The sequence below is a fragment of the Papio anubis genome, chromosome 1, assembly GCF_008728515.1.
Source record: "Papio anubis isolate 15944 chromosome 1, Panubis1.0, whole genome shotgun sequence".
In the NCBI taxonomy this organism is placed as follows: Eukaryota; Metazoa; Chordata; class Mammalia; order Primates; family Cercopithecidae; genus Papio; species Papio anubis.
Window position 1 is genome coordinate 162,553,026 of NC_044976.1, and position 21,851 is coordinate 162,574,876.

The window sequence follows — 21,851 nt, forward strand, 5'->3', positions numbered from 1 at the left end:
CCACCTGTCTCCCCAGGCTTCAGTTGTAGCTGTACTCTGTCCGCCAAGGCCAGATCTGGGCCTGCACACACCCTCCTGGGAAATGAGGCCCTGATGTAGCTGCTTTAGCCCTCCTAGCTGTTGCTGTGACTAACCCTCAGGGGACTGAGCTAAAGCTGTGCACTGCCTCTTAAGGAAACATTGCCTTGGAGGAACTGCTCCATATACCTCTCCCAGTCATTGCTGTGTGCTGCACCTGGGGACCAAAGCTAAAGTTGTATAGTCCCCCTGGGGAATTGTTGCTTTGGCAGAATCACTACATTCACCTCTCCTAGTTCTGTCCTGCTTGGAGGCGCCTGAGCTGAAACTGTACTCTCTTTCCCGGGAAAACAGTGCCTTGGCAGAGTTGCTCCATATGTCCTTTCCAGTGGCTGCTGTAACCTTCCCCTACGGGCTGCACAGTGCCTCCCAAGGAAATGGTGGCTTGGCACAGTTTCTTCAAATAATCCTCCCAGCTCCTATTGCACCCTGCCCCACCTGTGCTGGAGCAGAAGCAATGCCAGAAAATGGAGAGATGGTGTTTGGTTGCCCAGAATAGTCATGCCCCTCTGTGTCTGAGCCAAAGCAGTATCCTGATCCTGGGAAAACAGCACCATGGCATCCTAGAATAGTCATGTCTGACCCTGTGCATAAGTTGAAACAGCACCCTGTCTTCTAGGAAATGGTATCTTGGCTGTCCAAAGTGGTCATACACCCTGGTGTCTATGCTAAAGTGATGCTCTGTGTTCTTAAGAAATGGTGTCTGGACCACCCAGAATAGTTAAGTTTCCCAGGACTGAGCTAAACAGGCACATCATCCCCTGGGGAAATGGTGCTTTGTCTAAGATGCGCACAATTGAGATTTCATCTTCCGCACAATTGAAAAAAAGGCCATTTGAGAGCTGCATTCAAGAGCTGAGCTGAGCTAGTACCCTGTGTCTTAGGGAAACAGAACAGTGGCTGAGTTGATACACCCATTCTACAGGCCAAACAATTCTAATACCTTGCTTTCTCAGAGCTGGTCTAGTCCCCTAGGGTCTGAGCTGCTGAGACACTCCTGTCTCTGGGGAGTGGGGTAATCAATCACTGTGCTGCTCCTTGCCTTACTCATGCCCACACAACAGCTGTGCTCTGCCATTCTGGGGTACTTGTTGTTCCTGCACCTAGCCCCACAGAACCCCACAATCCCAAGGTCCATAGTCATTAAATGATGCCTCATTCTCAGGTACCCAAGTTGCCATTGAATCCTGTTGGCTGAGGTTTCCAAATTGCAGCCATACCATGCTCCCAAGCCCAAATTTCCAAAGCACCCTTTCTTCTCCAGAGTTGGGCCAGTGCTGTGCCCTGATCCACAGGGTTAAGATCACAGGTATAAACTGGCCCTCTGGGCCCAAGATTCTAGGAGGTACCTCAGAGTTACAGATCTTGGCTCTGTAGACAATCAACATTTAACTCCGCCACAGAAAACAAACTTGTACCACAAGGCACAGGTGCCACAACAGGTTTGCAAGGTCCTAAGCCTGGGATCCTGGCCCCACAACCATTCTGAGCACCATTGTCTAGAATCCACTGCCACTGCAGCTGCTTGTAGGCTGTGTGAAACCTCACACACACCAATAGAGATCCTCTCAGCAAAGTCTCCCCATTGTGAGGAAAATGAGAATAGGAAGACTCCAAAAGGTCTTGCCACTGAGGACTTTAACAACCTACATGGGCATCACCACTGCCACAAACTTCCACAGCATACACCTCTAAGACACCCACAGTTGTTGTTGCTGTTGAATGTAGCTCAAGACGCTACATGGAGACTACACAACTGCATCTACCTGGTAAGAGTCACCACACTTTTCCCAATAGGCACACTAAGACCCAAATGCAGGTGAAAGTCTTTTTCTACATAAACCACTCTAGAAAGTTTGTAAGAGGTGATTATGCCACCAGATGCACAGACATCGAAGTAAAATAGGAAGTAAATTAGAAAGACAAAAAGACGTGCTTACTTCATGAAAACATAGGAGAATGAAAAGGTCTAGTAATGTTTGTGCCAGGACATAACATAAAAATGCAAGGGAATATGACACCACCAAAGAAACATGATAACTCTATAATAGCAGGCCCCAATGAAGTAGAAACCTATGAATTTCTGGAAGATGAGTTCAAAATATTGACCTTAAGAAAACTCAATGAGATACAAAACTATACAGATAGGCAAGTCAACAAAACCAGAAAGACAATATATGATATTAATGGGAAATTTAACAAAGAGGTAGATATCATAAAAAAAAGAACCAAACAGAAATCTGCAATTGAGGAATTCAATGAATGAAATATAAAATAAGAGTGAAGAAAGTCTATAAGATGTGTGGGATAATAGAAGGCAAACAACTGTTCATATTATGGGAGTTCAAAAAAGAGAAGAGAAGAGATGGCAAAAGGCATAGAAAATCTATTTAACTAAATAATAGGGCTGATGAGATACTGCCAGGTGGAACAGCTGTCGCCAAGGACTGAGATGACTGGTGTACTCCTAACAGATCTTCAGGGGGAAGACACAGGAGCTGGGCTGAAGGGGGAAAATGCTAGGAACCCTACATGGGGCTACTACACACCTGGACTCATTCCTGGCTCCCAGTGGCTCCAGGGGAATGGATGAGTTGGACTGGCGAAGTGCAACCTGCTCTTACCCTGAAACCCCAGCAGGAGAAGACCCCACGACCACCACCAACACTCAAATTGGCAGAGAGAGCTGCTCAGAGAAGTGGTAGGAGCAGCAAGCCAGCTGACATAGAGCCCAGAGGGTTTGGTGTGGGAACATCTATAGTGGAGCATAAAAAAGGTTGGACATTCCCCTAGGTTCAACTGCTTCCACAGGAGACTTTAACCCTAGGGTAACTGTTGGTCCTGAACTCTTCAGGGCAATCATACCCATCAGACAGGGCTTATCCAGCCTGGGCACCCCTTGGTCTCCTGGCCTCTCCTGGGGCCCCAGCCTGGCCATGCCTCTTTGCAGGGCAGCCTGACATGCCCTTGGGAGCCCCCATCACAGCTTCTGTGCTGGCAGACTATGCCTGACAGGCAGAGAGCTCCAGTGGGATGGCCCCCACTGCCACTCACTAGCCCATATGCTCCCTCCCCACACTGCAGTTTCCCACCAGGATCACTAGAACTACCCACATTACTTTGCTGTCACATGTTCCGCATGGGCAGATTCTGCTTTCCTTGTCCCTCCTGCATGAATATGCATGCACCCCACCCTGCCAGTGCTGCACTGGGAATACAGTCTGCTCCCCTGCCTGTTGGCAACTACCATTGCAGACAGATTCTTGGTGGACACAAAGCTAGCCAGTCCTGCCCCTTCCAGTGCCCTGCTTTGTGCTAACACTGCCATGGTAGTGAAACTAGTGGAAGAGAACAATGGATCCTCCCCTGCCCTGAGTGACCACTCCTGCTTGTGGCACACAGAGAAGGCTCACAGACCTGTGCCCACTAGTGCCTCATCCTGGAGCCAATGCCGCCACCATCGTGACTGCACACACAGTAACCAGCAAGGACCCCCACCCATCCAGCTCTATTGCCTCTGCCACTGTGGTGACTGCCCACAGGGAGGCAGGCAGGCTGGCACCTGCTAGCACTCTGCTGCAGTTGATAAGTATTCACCCCACTGTGGTGTTACTATAACTGCTGCAGGCACATGTGAATGAGGATGAATTCTGCTGTCACCACACAATGAAACACTTTGGCTGACACCACCTATTGGAGACTAGTGACCAGTGGTTCAGGAGCACCTTAGCCCCTCACCCCTGGTGCAGTAGATTCCTAATCTTGAGGAGCCAGATAACAAAGCTGGGGCCCCATACGAGTTCCCCAGAGTCAGAGCATGCAGTCCAGGAGCTGGGAACTGAGTGTTGGCTCCCAAAAATCTCACAGAAACAACCCCAGTTGGCTGAATCCACCTTATAACACAATCAAACCCTCGAGGTCATCAAATAGGATAAATTGGGTTCAATGTATACTACTCCGGTGATGGGTGCACCAAAATCTCACAAATCACCACTAAGAAAACTTATGTAACCAAATACCACTTGTTCCTCCAAAAGCTATTGGAAAAAAATAAATAAAAAAGAAAAATCCAAAGGTCAGCAACCTCAAAGATTAAAGAAGATAAGCCCAAAACATGAAAGAAGCAGTGTAAGAATCTTGACAAGTTGAAAATACAGGGTGCCTTATTTCCTCCAGATGACTGCATCACCTCTCCAGCAAGGGTTCTAAACTAGGCTGAGATAGCTGAAATGACAGAAATAGAATTCAGAATATGGATAGGTATAAAGACCATTGAGCTACAGGAGTACATTGAAACTCAATCCAAGGAAGCTAAGAATCATGATAAAACAAGGCAGGAGCTAACAGACAATATAGTCAGTGTAGAAAATAATATAACGGGCCTGATGGAGCTGAAAAACATACTACAAGAATTTCATAATGCAGTTCAAGTATTGATAACAGAAAATAAAGCAGAGAAAAAGATTCTCGGAACTTGGAGACTGGCTTTGTGAAATAAGTCAGATAAGAATAGAGAATAAAGATTGAAACAGAGTGAATAAAACCTCCCAAAAATATGGGATTATATAAAGAGACCAAATCTATAAATCATTGTTGTACCTGAAAGAGATGAGAATGGAACCAACTTGGAAAACATATTTCAGGATATCATCCATGAGAATTTTTCCAACCTAGCTAGAGAGGCCAATATTCAAATTCAGGAAATGCAGAGAACCCCAGTAAAATACTTCACAAGATCATTCCCAAGACACATAATCATCAGATTATCCAAGGTCGAAATGAAAGAAAAAATGTAAAGGTGGCTAGAGAGAAAGGTCAGGCCACCCATAAAGGGAAGCCCATCAGACTAACAGCAGTTCTCTCAGCAGAAGCCCTACAAGCCAGAAGAGATTGGGAGCCAATATTCAACATCGTTAAAGAAAAGAACGTCCAACCCATAATTTCATACTCAGCCAAACTAAGCTTCATAAGCAAAGGAGAAATAAGATTATTTGAAGACAAGCAATTGCTGAATGAATTTGTTATAACCAGATCTGCCTTATAAGAGCTCCTGAATGAAGCACTAAATATGGAAAGGAAAGACCATTACTAGCCACTACAAAAACACATGGACGTACACAGTCCAGTGACACTATGAGACAATCACACAAACAAGTCTGAAGAAATAGCCAGCCAACATCATGATAACAAGATCAAATCCACACAAGTCAATACTAAACTTGAATGTAAATGGGCTAAATGCCCCAATTAAAAGACACAACTGAGACCCATTGGTGTGCTGTCTTCAAGAGATCCATCACACATGAAATGACACACAGGCTCAAAATAAAGGGATGGAGACAAATCTACCAAGAAAATGGAAGACAGAAAAAAGCAGGAATTACAATCCTAGTTTCAATCAAAACAGACTTTAAACCAACAAAAATCAAAAAAGGAAAAAGAGCATTACATAATAGTAAAGCATTCAACAAGAAGATGTAACCATCATAAATATATGCACCCAGCACAAGAGCACCCAGATTCTTAAAGCAAGTTCTTAAGAGACCTTCAAAGAGACTTAGACTCCCACACAATCATAGTGGGAGACCTTAACACCCCCTAAAAATATTAGATCGTTGAGACATAAAATTAACAAAGATATTCAAGACCTGAACTCAGCACTGGGTCAAATGGATTTGATAGACATCTACAGAACTTGTCACCTCTAAACAATAGAATATACGCTCTTCTTTCCACGACATGGCACATACTCTAAAATCAATCATAATTGGAAACAAAACACTCCTCAGCAAATGCAAAGAACTAGAATTATAAACAATCTCTCAAGCCACAGCACAAGAAAATTAGATATTAAGATTGAGAAATTCACTGAAAACCATACAATTACATGGAAATTAAATAACCTGCTTCTGAACAAATATTGGATAAATAATGAAATTAAGGCAGAAATCAAGAAGTTCTTTGAAACCAATGAGAACAAATACAACATATCAGAATCTCTGGGGCACAGCTAAGGCAGTGTTAAGAGGGAAATTTATAGCACTAAGTGCCCATATCAAAAAGTTAAAAAGAGTTCAACGTAACAACCTAACAACAGAACTAAAAGAACTAGAGAACCAAGAGAAAACCAACCTCAAAGCTAGCAGAAGGCAAGAAATAACCAAATCAGAGATGAACTGAAGGAAATAGAGACATTAAAAAAACATTCAAGAGATGAATGAGTCCAGGAGTTGGTTTCTTGAAAAAAATTAATAAAAATAGATATGCCATTAGCTAGACTAATGAAGAAAAGAGAGAAGATCCGAATAAACACAATTGGAAATGACAATGGGGATATTACCATTAACCTCACAGAAATACAAATAATCATCAAAAATATTATGAACACCTCTGTGCACATAAATTAGAAAATCTAGAAGAAACTGATAAATTCCTGGACACATACACCCTCCCAAGACTGAATCAGAAAGAAATAAAGTCTCTGAACAGACCAATAATGACCTCTGAAATTGATTCAGCATTAAATAAGCCCACCAACCAAGAAAAGCCCAGGACCAGGCAGATTCACAGCTGAAATCTACCAGATGTACAGAGAAGAGCTGGTACCATTCCTGATGAAACTATTCCAAAATATTGAGGAGGAGGGACCCCTCCCTAACTCATGCTATGAGGTCAGCATTATCCTGATACAAAAATCCAGCAGAGACAGAACAATAAAAGAAAACTTCAGGCCAATATCCTTGATGAATTTCGATGCAAAAATCCTCGACAAATATTGGCAAACTGAATCCAGCAGCATATCAAAATGGTTATCCATCACAATTGAGCAGGCTTTAGCCCTGGGATGCAAGGTTAGTTCAACATATGCAAATCAGCAAGTGTGGTTCATCACATAAACAGAACTAGAGACAGAAACCACATGATTATCTCAATAGGTGCAGAAAAGGCTTTCGATAAAATTCAACATTGATTCATGTTAAAAACTCTCAATAAACTAGATATTGAAGGAATATACTCCAAAATAATAAGAACCATCTATGACAAACCCATAGCCAACATTATACTGCATGGGTAAATGCTGGAAGCTTTCCCCTTGAAAACCAACATAAGACAAGGATGCCCCCTCTCACCACTTCTATTCAAAATAGTATTGGAAATCCTGACCAGAGCAATCAGGCAAGAGAAAGAAGTAAAGGGCATCCAAATAGGAAGAGAGGAAGTGAAGCTATCCCTGTTTGCAAAATGATTGTATATCTAGAAAACCCCAAAGTGTTGGTCCCAAAGCTCCTTCAGCTAATAAGCAACTTCAGCAAAGTCTCAGGATACAAAATCAGTATGCAAAAGTCACTATCACTCCTGTACACCAACATCAGTCAAGCGAAGAGTCGAATCAGGAATGCAATTCCATTCACAATTACCACAAAAATTTGCATATCTAGGAATACAGCTTACCAAAGGGTGAAAGATTTCTGCAAAGAGAACTACAAATCACTGCTCAAAGAAATCAGAGATAACACAAACAAATGGAAAAACTATCCATGCTCATGGATAGGAAGAATCAATATTGTTAAAATGGCTATGCTGTCCAAAGCAATTTTTAGATTCAATGCTATTCATATTAAATTACGAATAACATTCTTCCCAGAGCTAGAAATAACTATTTTAAAACTCACAATGAACCAAAAAGGGCCTGAATAGGTATGGCAATTCTAAGCAAAAAGAAGAAAGCTGGAGGCATCTTGATACCCAACTTCAAACTATACTAAAGGGCTACAGTAACCAAACCAGCATGGTACTGGTACAAGAACAGACACATAGATCATGGAACAGAATAGAGAACCCAGAAATAAGACCACACACTTACAACTATCTTTGACAAATCTGACCAAAATAAGCAATGGAGAAAGGATTCCCTATTTAATAAATGGTGCTAGGATAACTGGCTAGCCATATGCAGAAGATTGAAACTGGACACCTTTGATACACCATATACAAAAATTAACTCAAGATGCATTAAAGACTTAAACCCCAAACTATAAAAAATCTGGAAGGCAACCTAGGCAATACCATTCTGGACCTAGGAATGGGCAAAGATTTCATGATAAAGACATCAAAAGCAATTTCAACAAAACCAAAAAATGACAAATAGGATCTAATTAAGCTAAAGAGCTTCTACACAGCAAAAGAAACTATCAACAGAATAAAAAGACAACATACAGAATGAGAGAACATTTCTGCAAGCTACACTTTGACAAAGGTCTTATATTCAGCATCTATAAGGAACTTAAAAAAATTTACAAGAAAAAACAACCCCTCTAAAATGTGGGCAAAGGACATGAACAAAATATATAACACACATGAACAAAATATGAAACATAAATATAACACACCAGAATGTCCTAGACATTGTCAAATATCTTTGCTTGAAAACAAATAATAGAAGGCATTAGTAATTTGCATTTCAAAATACTGCTATTTAGATAAGCCAATATATCTGTGAGAGTTACAAAACCTGTACCTTTGTCCCTGAACTCACTTCAAAGAGCCAGTCACTCATTTCTAGTATTTCTCAACCTAGTGTTTCCACTCTGCCTTCAGTTTCTTGTCTCTTTCATATTCAGCCCATCCTCCACATTGTCACCAAACTAATCTTCCTATCATATTTGTTTGATAATTTCAACCCCTTCTTGGACATATTTAATGTCTTCTAGGTTTTAGAGGATAAAAGCCAAAGTTCTTAACTCCATGTTGAAATAGCCTCCAAGTACTGGCCTCAGTGCAACTTTATAGCCCTCCTCCTTGCCTATCAAAATTTTACCTGCACCTTTAATTTTTTCTTAAAATTCTTAAAATGATTTATCACTCTTTCATTTTATATTCCTATTTTTCATTTTTACTCTCTCTCTGCCCATCCCTCACACCAACATCACCCATACCTGAACACAGCATATATTTTAGGTTCTTTATTGCTATTTTGAATTATTGTTTAGCTAGTGAACTTTTCACATGTTCACATCTTACCTATACAGTAAGATTTTAATCTTTGAGGTACTAAAAACACAATCAATTGAAGTAACTCCCACATTGTCCATGTAAAACACTGCCTCCTATTTCTGTCACTGGAACGTATGTGACTCTTAAGTTAATGTAAGACATTTTATTTTTTTAAATGGTCATGGAATAGATCTATCCTTATAAGACTTATTTTTCCAAGTTTACTTATTATTGCTTTTAAGAATATTTGGCTGGTCACAGTGGCTCACACCTGTAATCCCAGCATTTTGGGAAGCCGAGGTAGGTGGATCACTTGAGGTCAGCAGTTTGAGACAGCCTGGCCAACATGGTGAAACCTCGTCCCTACTAAAAATACAAAAATTAGCTAGGCGTGGTGGTGCATGCCTGTAATCCCAGCTACTCAGGAGGCTGAGGGACAAGAATCGCTCAAACCTAGGATGCAGAGGTTGCAGTGAGCCAAGATTGCACCACTGTACTCCAGCCTGGGTGATAGAGCGAGAGTCCATCTATATATATATAAAATCATATATATATAAATCATATATATATGATTATATATATATATATTTGATCTATGTCAGGAAAAGCTATGAGGCTGTGAGCTGAGTACTCAGAGCATTAAAAAACCTGAGCTTCTTTAACAACTATACTTTGAATAATTTGCTACCTGAGGCAAAACTACATATCTAATTCAGACAATCATTCAGATATGAGTGATATTCCCAAAGCATAATCATAGAAAACAAAATGAAAACTTTTAGGCCAGACATACTTGGACTTATATCCTGGCTCTGCCACTTATTAGTTTTGTGATCATAAATTATTAAAATCTCAGAGCCTATCCTTCATATGTAACAGAATAATGATTAATATTTGTTAAAACTTTATTAACATATGTTTTATATATTTATATATAAATATGCATTAAATATACAATTACATGTGCATGTGTAATATTGTGCAATTTATTTCATATAGTGAACATTCGATAAATGATAACCATTATTAAGTAGTGCTGATATTTTTGTATGTATTTTAAATATTTGAATAAGTAAAACTAGGATTAATCACATCTTTCTTCTTAGACTGTTTAATCCAGTTAACCTCTCAGGACATATCGAATCCACACAGAATCATATAGAAAACGTGTACTTTTGCCTCTGAACTCACTTCAAAGGGTAAGCCACTCATTTTTAACACCCAGTCTAATATTTCTACTCTATCTTCACTTCCCTATCTTTTCCATATTTAGTATATCCTCTACATTGTCACTATAATAATCTTCCTACTATACATGGAAGATTGGTGAGTAGCCAACACTATCAGTTCAGTTACTATCACATTTATTCAAGTCACTGTCAAGCAATTCAGCCATGGCAATCTGCAGTAATAGTCAAGATGGTTGAAGGTATGACATAATGCATTTTGAAATATTTGTTTGGAAAAGGTCATAGTAAATGGAGGAAATTGATTAAATAATGCATTTAACTACTATATTATACACACCGAACAAGCCCATTATGTTTAATGTGTGTGTTTAAATGTGTGTGCAAATAATTTAACAGGAATATAAATTATGGCTTGAGTTTAAACTGCGTATGGTAGAAAAATTTTTGGAAGATAACATTGAATGAAGTTAGTTTGATGTCATTTTCAATTTAGGGTATTATATAGTTTGGTAGTGTTTTAGAGTCAGGCAGGAATTAGCTCTGGTAACAATGAATTAAGAGTCAAAATACAAAGACTTCTGGTAATAATTTAGACAATGATTAGATGTAAAACCGTGGATAAATTAGCATGATTTTTAGTTTTGGTATCCATATAACAAGGACACTGACCTCTCAAGAAATTTTTTAGTTTCAGATTTCTCATATGCACTCAAAGTAGGCAAAAGGAAAAATGATTACTTAATGGATGGATGAATGAGTGGTTGCATAAATGGATAGAAATCATATGGAAAGACTGCTTTCTTCACATGTAGCCAATAATCAAGAGAACTATTAGAATGATGTCAGCCTGATGTGCTCCCACAGCAAATGATTGCATATATATCTAGAAGCTGTGAGTTTTAGGGATGTACAGGGGAGGTATCATGGTCCCTTGGATCGTATCACAGAATTGGGTTTATATACTATTCAGCTGGTTCTGCAGGAAAGAAGTCCTTTATAAAGGAGTGTAAATTTGTTCAACCATTGTGGAAGACAGTGTGGTGATTCCTCAAGGATCTAGAACTAGAAATGCCATTTGACCCAACAATCCCATTATTGGGTATGTACAAAGGATTATAAATAATTCTACTATAAAGACACATGCACATGTATGTTTACTGTGGCATTATTCACAATAGCAAAGACTTGGAACCAACCCAAATGTCCATCAATGATAGTCTGGATAAAAAAAAATGTGGCACATATACACCATGAAATACTATACAGCCATAAAACAGGATTAGTTCATGTCCTTTGCAGGGTCATGGATGAAGCTGGAAACTATCATTCTCAGCAAACTATCAAAAGAACAGAAAACCAAACACAGCATGTTCTCATTCATAAGTGGGAGTTGAACAATGAGAACACATGGAGACAGGGAGGGGAACATCACATACCTGGACCTGTCAGGGGGTGGGGAGCTAGGGGAGGGAGAGCATTAGGAGAAATACCTGAAGTAGGTGACGAGTTGATGGGTGCAGCATACCACCATGGCACGTGTATACCTATGTAATAAAACTGCACGTTTTGCACATGTACCCCAGAACTTAAAGTATAATAATAATAATAATAATAAAAGAGAGTGATCAATGGTCCTGTTGTGTTGATGAGCTTGGAGACACATTATTCATTTCACATTATTTATATGTAAGGTCTAGAATTGTACCCAATTTCTCTTTGCTATTGTGGAAGACATGAAGATGTACCTCTCAGATTCCCCTTCAGGGAAGGAATTGCTGCCCAGCTGTGGTCAGCAGACAGCCTCCACATGTCAGATGTTTTAGAACCTGCCTCTGCTGCAGAGAACCACCCTCCCACATCCCCTGCTCCCCCTCCCAACCCCACCAGGCCACATTCTTCCCTGGGATGCCTGAATCTGATGACTGGGCAAGAGGGGAATATGGTGGGCCATTTCAGCTCAACATGGACACACTAAAGCACAATACAGTACACCTTTGAGTAATATGGGACTGCAGCTCCATTTGTATGCAGACTTTTTCCAATAAATATATTAGAACTTTTTTTGAGATTTGCAACAATTTGAAAAACTAACAAACCACATAACCTAGAACTATTGAAAAAAATGAAGAAAAATAGGTATGTCATGAATGTAGACAACAGATGTAGATACTAGTTTATTTTATCCTTTACTGTCATAAAATATACAAATATCTGTTGCAAAAGTTAAAATTTGTCAAAACTCATACACACACAAGCACTTTTAGATCATACATGGTGACATTTGCAGTACCAAGAAATATAAACAAACGTGAAGATGCAGTATTACATTATAGCTGCATAAAATGAATTGTAGCACACACTGTACTGCTGTAACAATTTTGGAGCCACCTCCTCTTGCTATTACAGTGATCCTAAGTGTTGAGAGTATCTGCTTAAAACATGTGATGCTAATCATCACTTCATCAGCAGTTCATCGCTCAAGTAAATTGTGTATCACAGTGAAAAGTGATCTCTCACAGCTCTTGCATATTTTTCAACATGTTTAGTGCAATATTGTACACTTTAAGTAATACCATAGAACCCATACAAATTGCCACTAGTGATGCTGGAAGTGCTCTCCAGAAACAGAGATAAGTCATAACATTACAAGAAAAAGTTGATTGCTTCCTATGCACTGTAGATTGAGATCAGCAGCTGCAGTTTGCCCACCATTTCAAGATAAATGAATCCAGTGTAATGACCACTTTAAAAAAAAGAAAAGAAAATTGATGAAGCCAGTGCTATAGCTATGCCAGCAGACAAAATGCCTTGCACTTCCGGTGAAATACCTTTTGTTCTTACATTGAAAATGCAACTTTTATGTAGATGCAGGATTGTTGAGAGAAAAGTATACTTATAGATTCCAGTATAACTTGAGAAGAAAAAGTGACGTCTTTACATGACAACGTAAAATAATCTAAAGCTGGAGAATTTAATGCCAGGTAAGGATGGTTCAATAATTTTAGAAAGAGATTGGGCTTAAAAAATGTCAAGATAACAGGAGAAGCAGCTTCTGCTGACCAAGAGGCAGCAGATGAATTTCCAGATACCATCAAGAAAATAATCCAGGAGAAAGGATATCTGCCTGAACAGATTTTTAATGTAGCTTGAAAGTGCTCTATTCTGAAAAAAAAAGCCACAAAGGTCATTTATTAGTAAGGAAAAGAAGTGAGCTCCAGGATTTAAGGCAGGAAGGGATAGGCTAACTCTCCTATTTTGTGCAAATGCAGTTGGGTTTATGATCAGGACTGCCCTTACCTATAAAGCTAGTAACCCCTAAATATTAAAGGGAAAAATTAAATACCAGCTACTAGTCTTTTGGTTGCATAGCAGGAAGGCCTGGATGAGAAGAACCCTTTTTCTGGATTTGTTCCATCAATGCTTTCTCCCTGAAGTCAAAAACTTCTTGGTCAGCAAGGGACTGCCGTTTACATTCCTTTTTGGCATTAGACAATGTCCCTGGACCCCCAGAAGCCAGAGAGTTCAACATCAAAGGCATCGAAGTGGTCTGCTTTCCCCCAAACACAATATCTCCAATTCAGCTTCTAGATCAGGGGGCCATAAGGACCTTGAAGACTCATCACACATGATCTTCTATGCCTTCAATACTTTGGAGGGGACCTTGGTAGAGAGAACATCATAAAAATCTGGAAGGATTACACCACTGAATTTATCAAGGTTGTTAGAGAAAAAGCTGTGAAAGCCATCAAGCCCCAAACAATACATTCCTGTTGGAGAAAACTGTGTCCATATGTTGTGCATGAGTTCACAGCATTTACAATTGAGCCAATCATGAAAGAGATTGTGAAAATGGCAAAAAAAAAAAAAAAAAAAAAAAAAGTTTGGGAGTGAAAGATTTCAAGATATGGATCTTGGAGAAATTTAAGAACCAATAGATACTACAACAGAGGAATTAACAGAAGATGACTTGATGGAAATGAGTTGCAGACAATGAGAAAGAAGATCTAGAAGAAGCAGTGCCAGAAAACAAACGGACAGGAGACAGTCTGGTAGAAGGGTTCCAAGTATTCAAGACTCTTTTTTTTTTTTTTTTTGGCGACAGAGTCTCGCTCTGTCAGCCAGACTGGAATGCAGTGGCGGGATCTCGGCTCACTGCAAGCTCCACCTCCTGGGTTCATGCCATTCTCCTGCCTCAGCCTCCCAAGTGGCTGGGACTACAGGTGCCCGCCACCACAGCTGGCTAATTTTTTTGTATTTTTAGTGAAGACAGGGTTTCACCCTGTTAGGCAGGATGGTCTCAAACTCCTGACCTTGTGATCCACCCGCCTCGGCCTCCCAAAGTGCTGGGATTACAGGCATGAGCCACCACGCCTGGCCTCAAGGCTGGTTTTGCCTTCATTTATGACATGAACCCATCTAAGACGCGAGCACTGAAACTATGGGAAACGGTGGAAGAAAAATTGATACTGTGCAGAAACATATTAAAGATATGAAAAAGCAAAAAATGTTAGAAATTACAATGTGTTTCTAGAAGTTTCATAGAGTAACTTGCCTCTCCTGTTTCCCCTTCCACCTTCTCCATCTCTGCCACCTTTGCCACCCCAAGACGGCAAGACCAACTCCTCCTCCTTATCCCTCCTCCTCAGCCAACTCCATGTGAATATAACCAGGATGGAGACCATTATGGTAATTTGCTTTCACTTAATAAATAGTAAATATTTTTGTTATGATTTTCATAATAACATCTTCTTTTCTTTAGCTTACCTTATAAAAATACAGTAAGTATCTAATACAATGTACAAAATATGTGTTAATTGATTTTAGTACTATCAGTAAGGCTTCCGGTCAATAATAGGTTATTAGTTAAGTTTTGGGGGAATCAAAATTTATTAATATACGCAGATATGTGACTGCACAGAGGGTCAGCATCACTATGTCCTGGGTTATTCAAGGGTCAACTGTACTTTACCAGAGCTCTTCATGTATTTGGAAGAGGCTTTGTTGGGCTTGAGTTATGGTTAGTACAGTTCGTTTTTTCTTCCTGCCAGATGCTAGTTTTCCACCTTCCCTTCACAGACATTTATAATAAACATTGCATGCCACAAACGATGTCTCAGCATCTGCTTCCAAAGAACCCAGTCTATGACAGCTGTACCATAGTAAGAATTGATAATGCAGGAATAATCAACATTCAGCACCCCTCCCATCCGTCCTTCCTCTGGCACATCTTCAATCCAAAATTTAGAAACTTCTTTCACAGCTGCCTTTGTTTACTTAGAGACAGGTCTTAGGAAAATTTGCAGTGGCACGGTATTGTCATTAGAGTTAAGTGGCACATTTATAGATCTTCAAAGTCCATCTGTCTTTCCAGACATCTATAGTAGAACGTTTAGTGACTTGCAGAGTTCTAAAAGTTTTCACACACACACATGCGCACACACACAAACATGCACACATACACTTCCTCTCAACTTAATACTTACTGGTTAGTCATTTATGGAAGTTCCCTAGATTCCTCTCACTAATTGTTAGGGAATGTTTTAATTTGACCACAGCAAGTCTAATTATACTTTTTAATAGAAGTGTGATACATTTCCTAGCAAACACAGAGGCAGATAGATCAAAGCCTTGATTTGTCGTGATCAAGTAGTTGGGGTGGGGTAATTGGTTAGGCAGATACTTCTGGGGTTGGTGAAGAGAAACAGGAATGAGATTTTAAGAGAAGGAAAATTATGCCCTATGGTGGCCTTGGAGAGGAGGGGAAGACCTTGGAAAAACAGGGAGAGGTTCTAAAAAGAGAAGAAAAAGTGAACACTTCTGATTGATCTGAAGATCTGAAAATATAACTTTAAAGTTTTATCTGACGGTATAACTCTATATACCTGAACAGCTTATTTGATGAGTGAATTGAAGAAATCACCGTCAGATGTAGAAACATTAATTTTATTATTTTTCTGTGCAATGAAACTTTCACATATTTTAAAAACAAGAATGTCTGTTTAAACTACTAGTTTTGCGAATGTAAGTGGTTGAGTGGTTCGTTGTGATACGCGGCTGCAGTGGTTCACAGAGGGAGTCTGTGACGTTGTTCTCTATGTTGGAGAAAGTGCGCTTAGGAACGAAGAAGGTATGGCTTGGCTCTGTGTGGAAAGAGAACTGAGATGGAAGACAAAGGATCCTTGTTTTTTTCTTCCAGCTCTAAAATTCTGAATCTAATTCTGCAAGTTTTTAAGATCTTCTTTAACACAATTCGTATTATGTGATGGCAATGATCAGAGCCAATCCTAAAGGGATTTATTGGAAGAAAAATTTTACTGTATGAATTCCCAATCTCCTGCATATTTTTCTATCTGAGAAATCAGTTAAAGCAAGCATTGGAGATAGTTTTGAGTGAATAAGTGACAAAGAGTTATCTTTTGCTGAAGAAATATTTGGGTGCTTGGAAGACTGGGTACAAACTGTGTCTACCTTAGTGGTCGGAGTTGGGCATATGAGCTTACTGTATATACATATTAACTATAAACTATTGAAAATGAGGTGAAATAATTTTATTTCTCACCTTAAGTTATCACCTTAATCTGCTCAGTTGCATTGAGTTAAGCATTACTATTTTTCTCATTCCAGAGTTGAATTTGTGCAGAGCACATAGAGAAGTGAAGAACTTTACAAGGAGAAAAAATAACGAAAAAGTTATAAAGGGATACTTAAGTGTAGAGAAGAAACAGAAGAAGAAAACACATATTTCGCTCAACTAAAAGAGCAGAACGTTAAGTTTCTTTAGGACAGAAACTGTGTCTGGCTCATTGCTTTATCCCCAGTGCCTAAGCAATGCCCAGCACAAAGAAAGCATGCAGTAAATATTTATTGAATGAACCAATCCCAATTTAATCATTTTTGCTTAATAAGTGGTTGAAATATGTTGGTTTCACATGTCCTCCCCTAAAGTTCACCAAACACAATGGAATTATATTATTTTGTTGCAACAATTATTCTCCATGGATACCATTTGCCAGGAAATATAAAGAACAAAGGCCATGATAGCAGACAAACAACTTGGCAGCTTAGCCTCCAGGTGGAGAATTGAAATATCCCAGGGCCAGATACTCTTGTCAACAGGCTCCCTTTGTGTGAAATAGTTCTACTTAGTCTAATCTTTCTAGTTAGAAATTGCATTTAATTTACAGTACACTGAAAAATACAAAATTATTCGATAAAATGGTTTGCTCTTTCTTATTTGAAAGGTATTTGAATTTAGCTTGAAAGTATGAGGAAAACCTACAGCGAAACAAGAAGTAATGCAAAACTGGGTCTGGAGAAACACTAAGCATTGCACACTTGCAAATGACCTTTAGCTGACGATTGGATAAGAGGATTTTTCCACCAAGAAAAGTCTGTCTGTAGCAAGGTGATGACTCCTACAAATAGCCCAGATTACAGGGCTTCAAAAATCTGTTTCATGTGATTTTTATATGAAGGTTTTAATTAAATATATTCAGGGAACTTAGAGAGATCTTGAGCCAGAAACCAAAGTCAGAAAATATGTCTATTTTTTTCCAATGACTTTGAAGGAATTAGTTATGGTAGATAATTTAGGGTAAGGAAGCCTTTTTCCCCCCAAGGACATGGTTTGCTCTATATAAGAACTCCCACTAAACCAAAATGAAAGGCTTATTCATTATGGCTGAAAATACCAATTATATCTCAGACAAAATGACACAGACTTGGTCTTTTTCTCTATACCAAAGCAAGCTGTTATTTTTTCATAATGGTTCTAGTCAATAATCATATATCTTTACTTCAAGTTGCACTTCAACAAAATAAAGTACTTCAAAACAATCCTTAAACACCATTAAAGTGATTATTACCTGCTCCAGACATAGGGAAATAGGGATGAAGATAAGCGGTGTGATTTATCAGATACTCCATTGCCCGGAAAAGGCAACAGCAATTTTCCAAGGGAATAAGTTAACCACTGGACAGTGCTATTTCTGTAGAGAAATCCAAACTCCATGATAAATCAGATCGCTTATAGTATACAAAAATAATGGTTTACAAATTTAATTCACACACATTTTTTGAATATCTATTATGTGCTAAGAAGGCAACACTAAAGTATTGTAGAACCAAAGAGGTTTGCCCTAAATGGGATTACATAGTACATAACTGTGAAATCCAGTGTAATATGCTACATAGGATATTAGGTGTAAACTAATATAAATTAGCATACTGAAGATTTCTAAGAAGTCCTGTAGTAAATAAGCCTGTTTAACTTTGTTTGGCAGAATGCTTTTTGAGCATATTTTGAACTTCTTCATGTATAACCTAATGATATGCTATGGAACACTGATGATATGGTGCTTAATTTAGATGACTACAAAGTGAATAATATAATATCCTTGCCCTTTGCATTGTCTGGTGAGAAGGTCAGACAAAAATATAAATAGTTATAGGAAAATGTAACCAATGCTATGTTCAAACATGCACAAAGAACCAAGTGATTAATTTTGCCTGAGATTCAGGGAGTTTCATCATGGTGGTGAAATTTTATCTGGACTGTCAGGAATGCCAGGATGGGGGAACATTCCAGAAAGAGGCCACAGAGTGGGAAAAGAAATCACAAGTGTGTGAATTGACACACTGTGTCCTACCACAGCACAAGCTGAGGAGTGGATGGGTCTAAAGGGGTGCGATGAAAAATAAGACACTATAGTTACATTTCAGCAATAATTGCAAAGTACCTTAAATGCCACACTTATTCAGATAATGGAGGATCTTGAGAGATCCTTTGACTGAATGAATAAACTATTTCCTGGATGCTGATAAGATTCAAGGAGTTAACATATTTACTTTGTGGTCTCATCATATTTAACTTCCTCTTACCTTGCCAGACTTTTTTTTCACCAATATCCTAGCCTTTCTGAGGAACTCCTTGTAGAGGAAGCACCTGGAAGCAACATAGCAGCTTACTTAAGGAAGTTGACTTTGTCACTCAACTTTACTAAAATTGAAAGGATTCTTTGATATTTTTCATATTTAGATTTAACCATAGGCTCTTGGTCAAATTCTTTTCTAAAAATGTTTTTAAAAAGGAATAGGATAATATTAACTTAGAATCTAGAAGCTTTCCAGAAGTAAGTAATGTGTAGGTTCTCCCAAAATGTCAAATGTTCTTAGGAAAAACTGTTCACAGGGGTTCAGAGAAGCAGCAAAGAATCATTTATATATTCAGAGAACTTAAACCTCTCAACCTTTAAAGTTTCCTTATCTTTCATTAAACACACCATGAAGTAGGGACCTGGTCTGTAACAAAGTCTGCACATGTTCAAGTTTTGCATTACATTAGTTCCGAAATCTATTTTATTTTAAATGTCCTCCTCTTTCTCTGAATACAAAGTGGATGTCTTTTGCTGCCTGAAACTTGGCATTTCTGAAACTCATTCAGTATATAAATATATACCTACTCCAGGAACGTGTGCCCATGTTTGACTATTTCCTAGAAATATGCTCTCTACTGAGCAATCTGTTCAAGCTATTGCTCTGCTGTGAAAGATTCCCCTTTTCTGAATGAAAGGCGGAAGGCATCTCAAGTCATGGGGAAGGTCACTGGCATTTGTGCCTAGAGATCCTGGGAGTGTATATATGTTATTAGACTTGAAGCTAATTTAAATAACATCATTATCATAATTAAAATCAAAATTTTCATTAGAGGTTAAATCAGAGGGTTTTCTTTCCTGGCTTGGTTGAAAATACTAAGCCACAAATGCTTCCTCTAAACACCCCATCTACTCCCTCTGCCAGCTAACTTTAATTACTAATGCACGTGAGTTACCCCTTACCCTGAAATTAAGTGCTTCTTGTGTAGGTAATTTCAAAAAAAACTAAAAGGATTTAATTATGCTGAAATTTTAAATCCACCAATTTTTGTTGTGTTCTATACATGTGATGGAGGATTAGCTACCATTGCTGATGTAAATCCAATCTAAAATAAAATTCGTTTTCACTTTACTCTTAATTTTTTTTTTTTTTTGAGACGGAGTCTCGCTCTGTCACCCAGGCTGGAGTGCAGTGGCGCGATCTCCACTCACTGCAATCTCCGCCTCCCGGGTTCACGCCATTCTCCTGCCTCAGCGTCCCGTGTAGCTGGAGCTACAGGCGCCCGCCACCGCGCTCGGCTAATTTTTTTTGTATTTTTAGTAGAGACGGGGTTTCACCGTGTTTGCCTGGGTGGTCTCGATCTCTTGACCTTGTGATCCGCCCGTCTCGGCCTCCCAAAGTGCTGGGATTACAGGCGTGAGCCACCGTGCCCGGCCTACTCTTAATTTTTATACTAAATGTAACTCATATGTATCTGGGGAATTATACATGTTATCCTTTAAACAGTAATATGACATATCCAATTCTTTAGTGATGTTTTGAAATATATAGTTACTAATTTGTTATTCTTTATATCTCTAATAACTTTAATATCCCCAGAGTCCCCTGCACTTGCTACTCAATGAAGTACTGGCCAAATGAATCAAATAGAGATAACTGGCTTAGCACACACATTTCATGAGTAATAGAAAGAATTGGGGATAAAATAAGCATGCATATTATGTTTTCTACACATTGATAAATGACCCAGGAGAGTTAAACCTAATTTTAATCCTATATTTGGTAATATTCTTATTGTAGGTAGAATTCTAGTATTAAAGAGCAGCATTTTAAAAACTCAAGATGATTGGAAGCTCTGAATTTGAAGGGTTTTGCATATCCAGGAATAAGATACAGGCAACCTACAGAATGGGAGAAAATATTTGTAAACTATGCGTCTGACAAAAGTCTAATATCCACAATGTATAAAGAACTTAAACAATTGAAAAAGCAAAATACCAAATAACCCTATTTTTCAAATGGGCAAAGGTATGAATAAACATTTCTCCAAAGAAGGCATAAATGCAGCCAACAAATATATTTTTAAAAGTTCAACATCATTAATTATTAGAGAAATGCAAATCAAAAACACAATGAGGTATCATCTCACACTAGTCAGAATGGCTATTACTAAAAGACAAAAAAAAAAAAAAAAAAAAAAAATGTTGGCCAGGTCATGGAGAAAAGGGAACACTTATACATTGTTGGTGGGAATGTAAATTAGTTCAGTTCATGTGGAAAGCAGTTTGGAGATTTCTCAAATAACTTAAAACAGAACTACCATTCAACCCAGCAATCCCCTTACTGGGGATTATTTACCCAAAGGAAAATAAATCATTCTACCAAAAAGACACATGTACTCACATGTGCATTGCAACACTATTCACAATAACAAAGACATGTAATCAACCTAGAAGCCTATCAACAGTGGACTGGACAAAGAAAATGTGGTAAATATACATCATAGAATACTACACAGCCATAAACATATAATGATATTGTGTCCTTTGCAGCAACATAGATGCAGCTGGGGGCCGTTAGCTTAAGTGAATTGACACAGGAACAGAAAACCAAATACCACATGTTGTCACTTATAAGTGGCAACTAAACACTGAGTACACATGGATGTAAAGATGGGAGCAATAAGGCCAGGCGCGGTGACTCACGCCTGTAATC

General features: G+C 38.8%; 1 long non-coding RNA gene across 3 annotated transcripts in view; it reads left to right on the forward strand.

Annotated features, from left to right (window-relative positions):
* The window catches only part of LOC103878853, a 65,360-nt gene extending 45,056 nt beyond the window's left edge, over nt 1-20,304 (forward strand). For all 3 annotated transcript variants that reach the window (XR_001896511.3, XR_001896513.3, XR_639218.4), the window contains 3 exons: nt 10,179-10,271; nt 14,869-14,948; nt 16,887-20,304. This is a non-coding gene — a long non-coding RNA (uncharacterized LOC103878853). The remainder of the gene's footprint in view (nt 1-10,178; nt 10,272-14,868; nt 14,949-16,886) is intronic.
* The last annotated feature ends 1,547 nt before the right edge of the window (nt 20,305-21,851 follow it).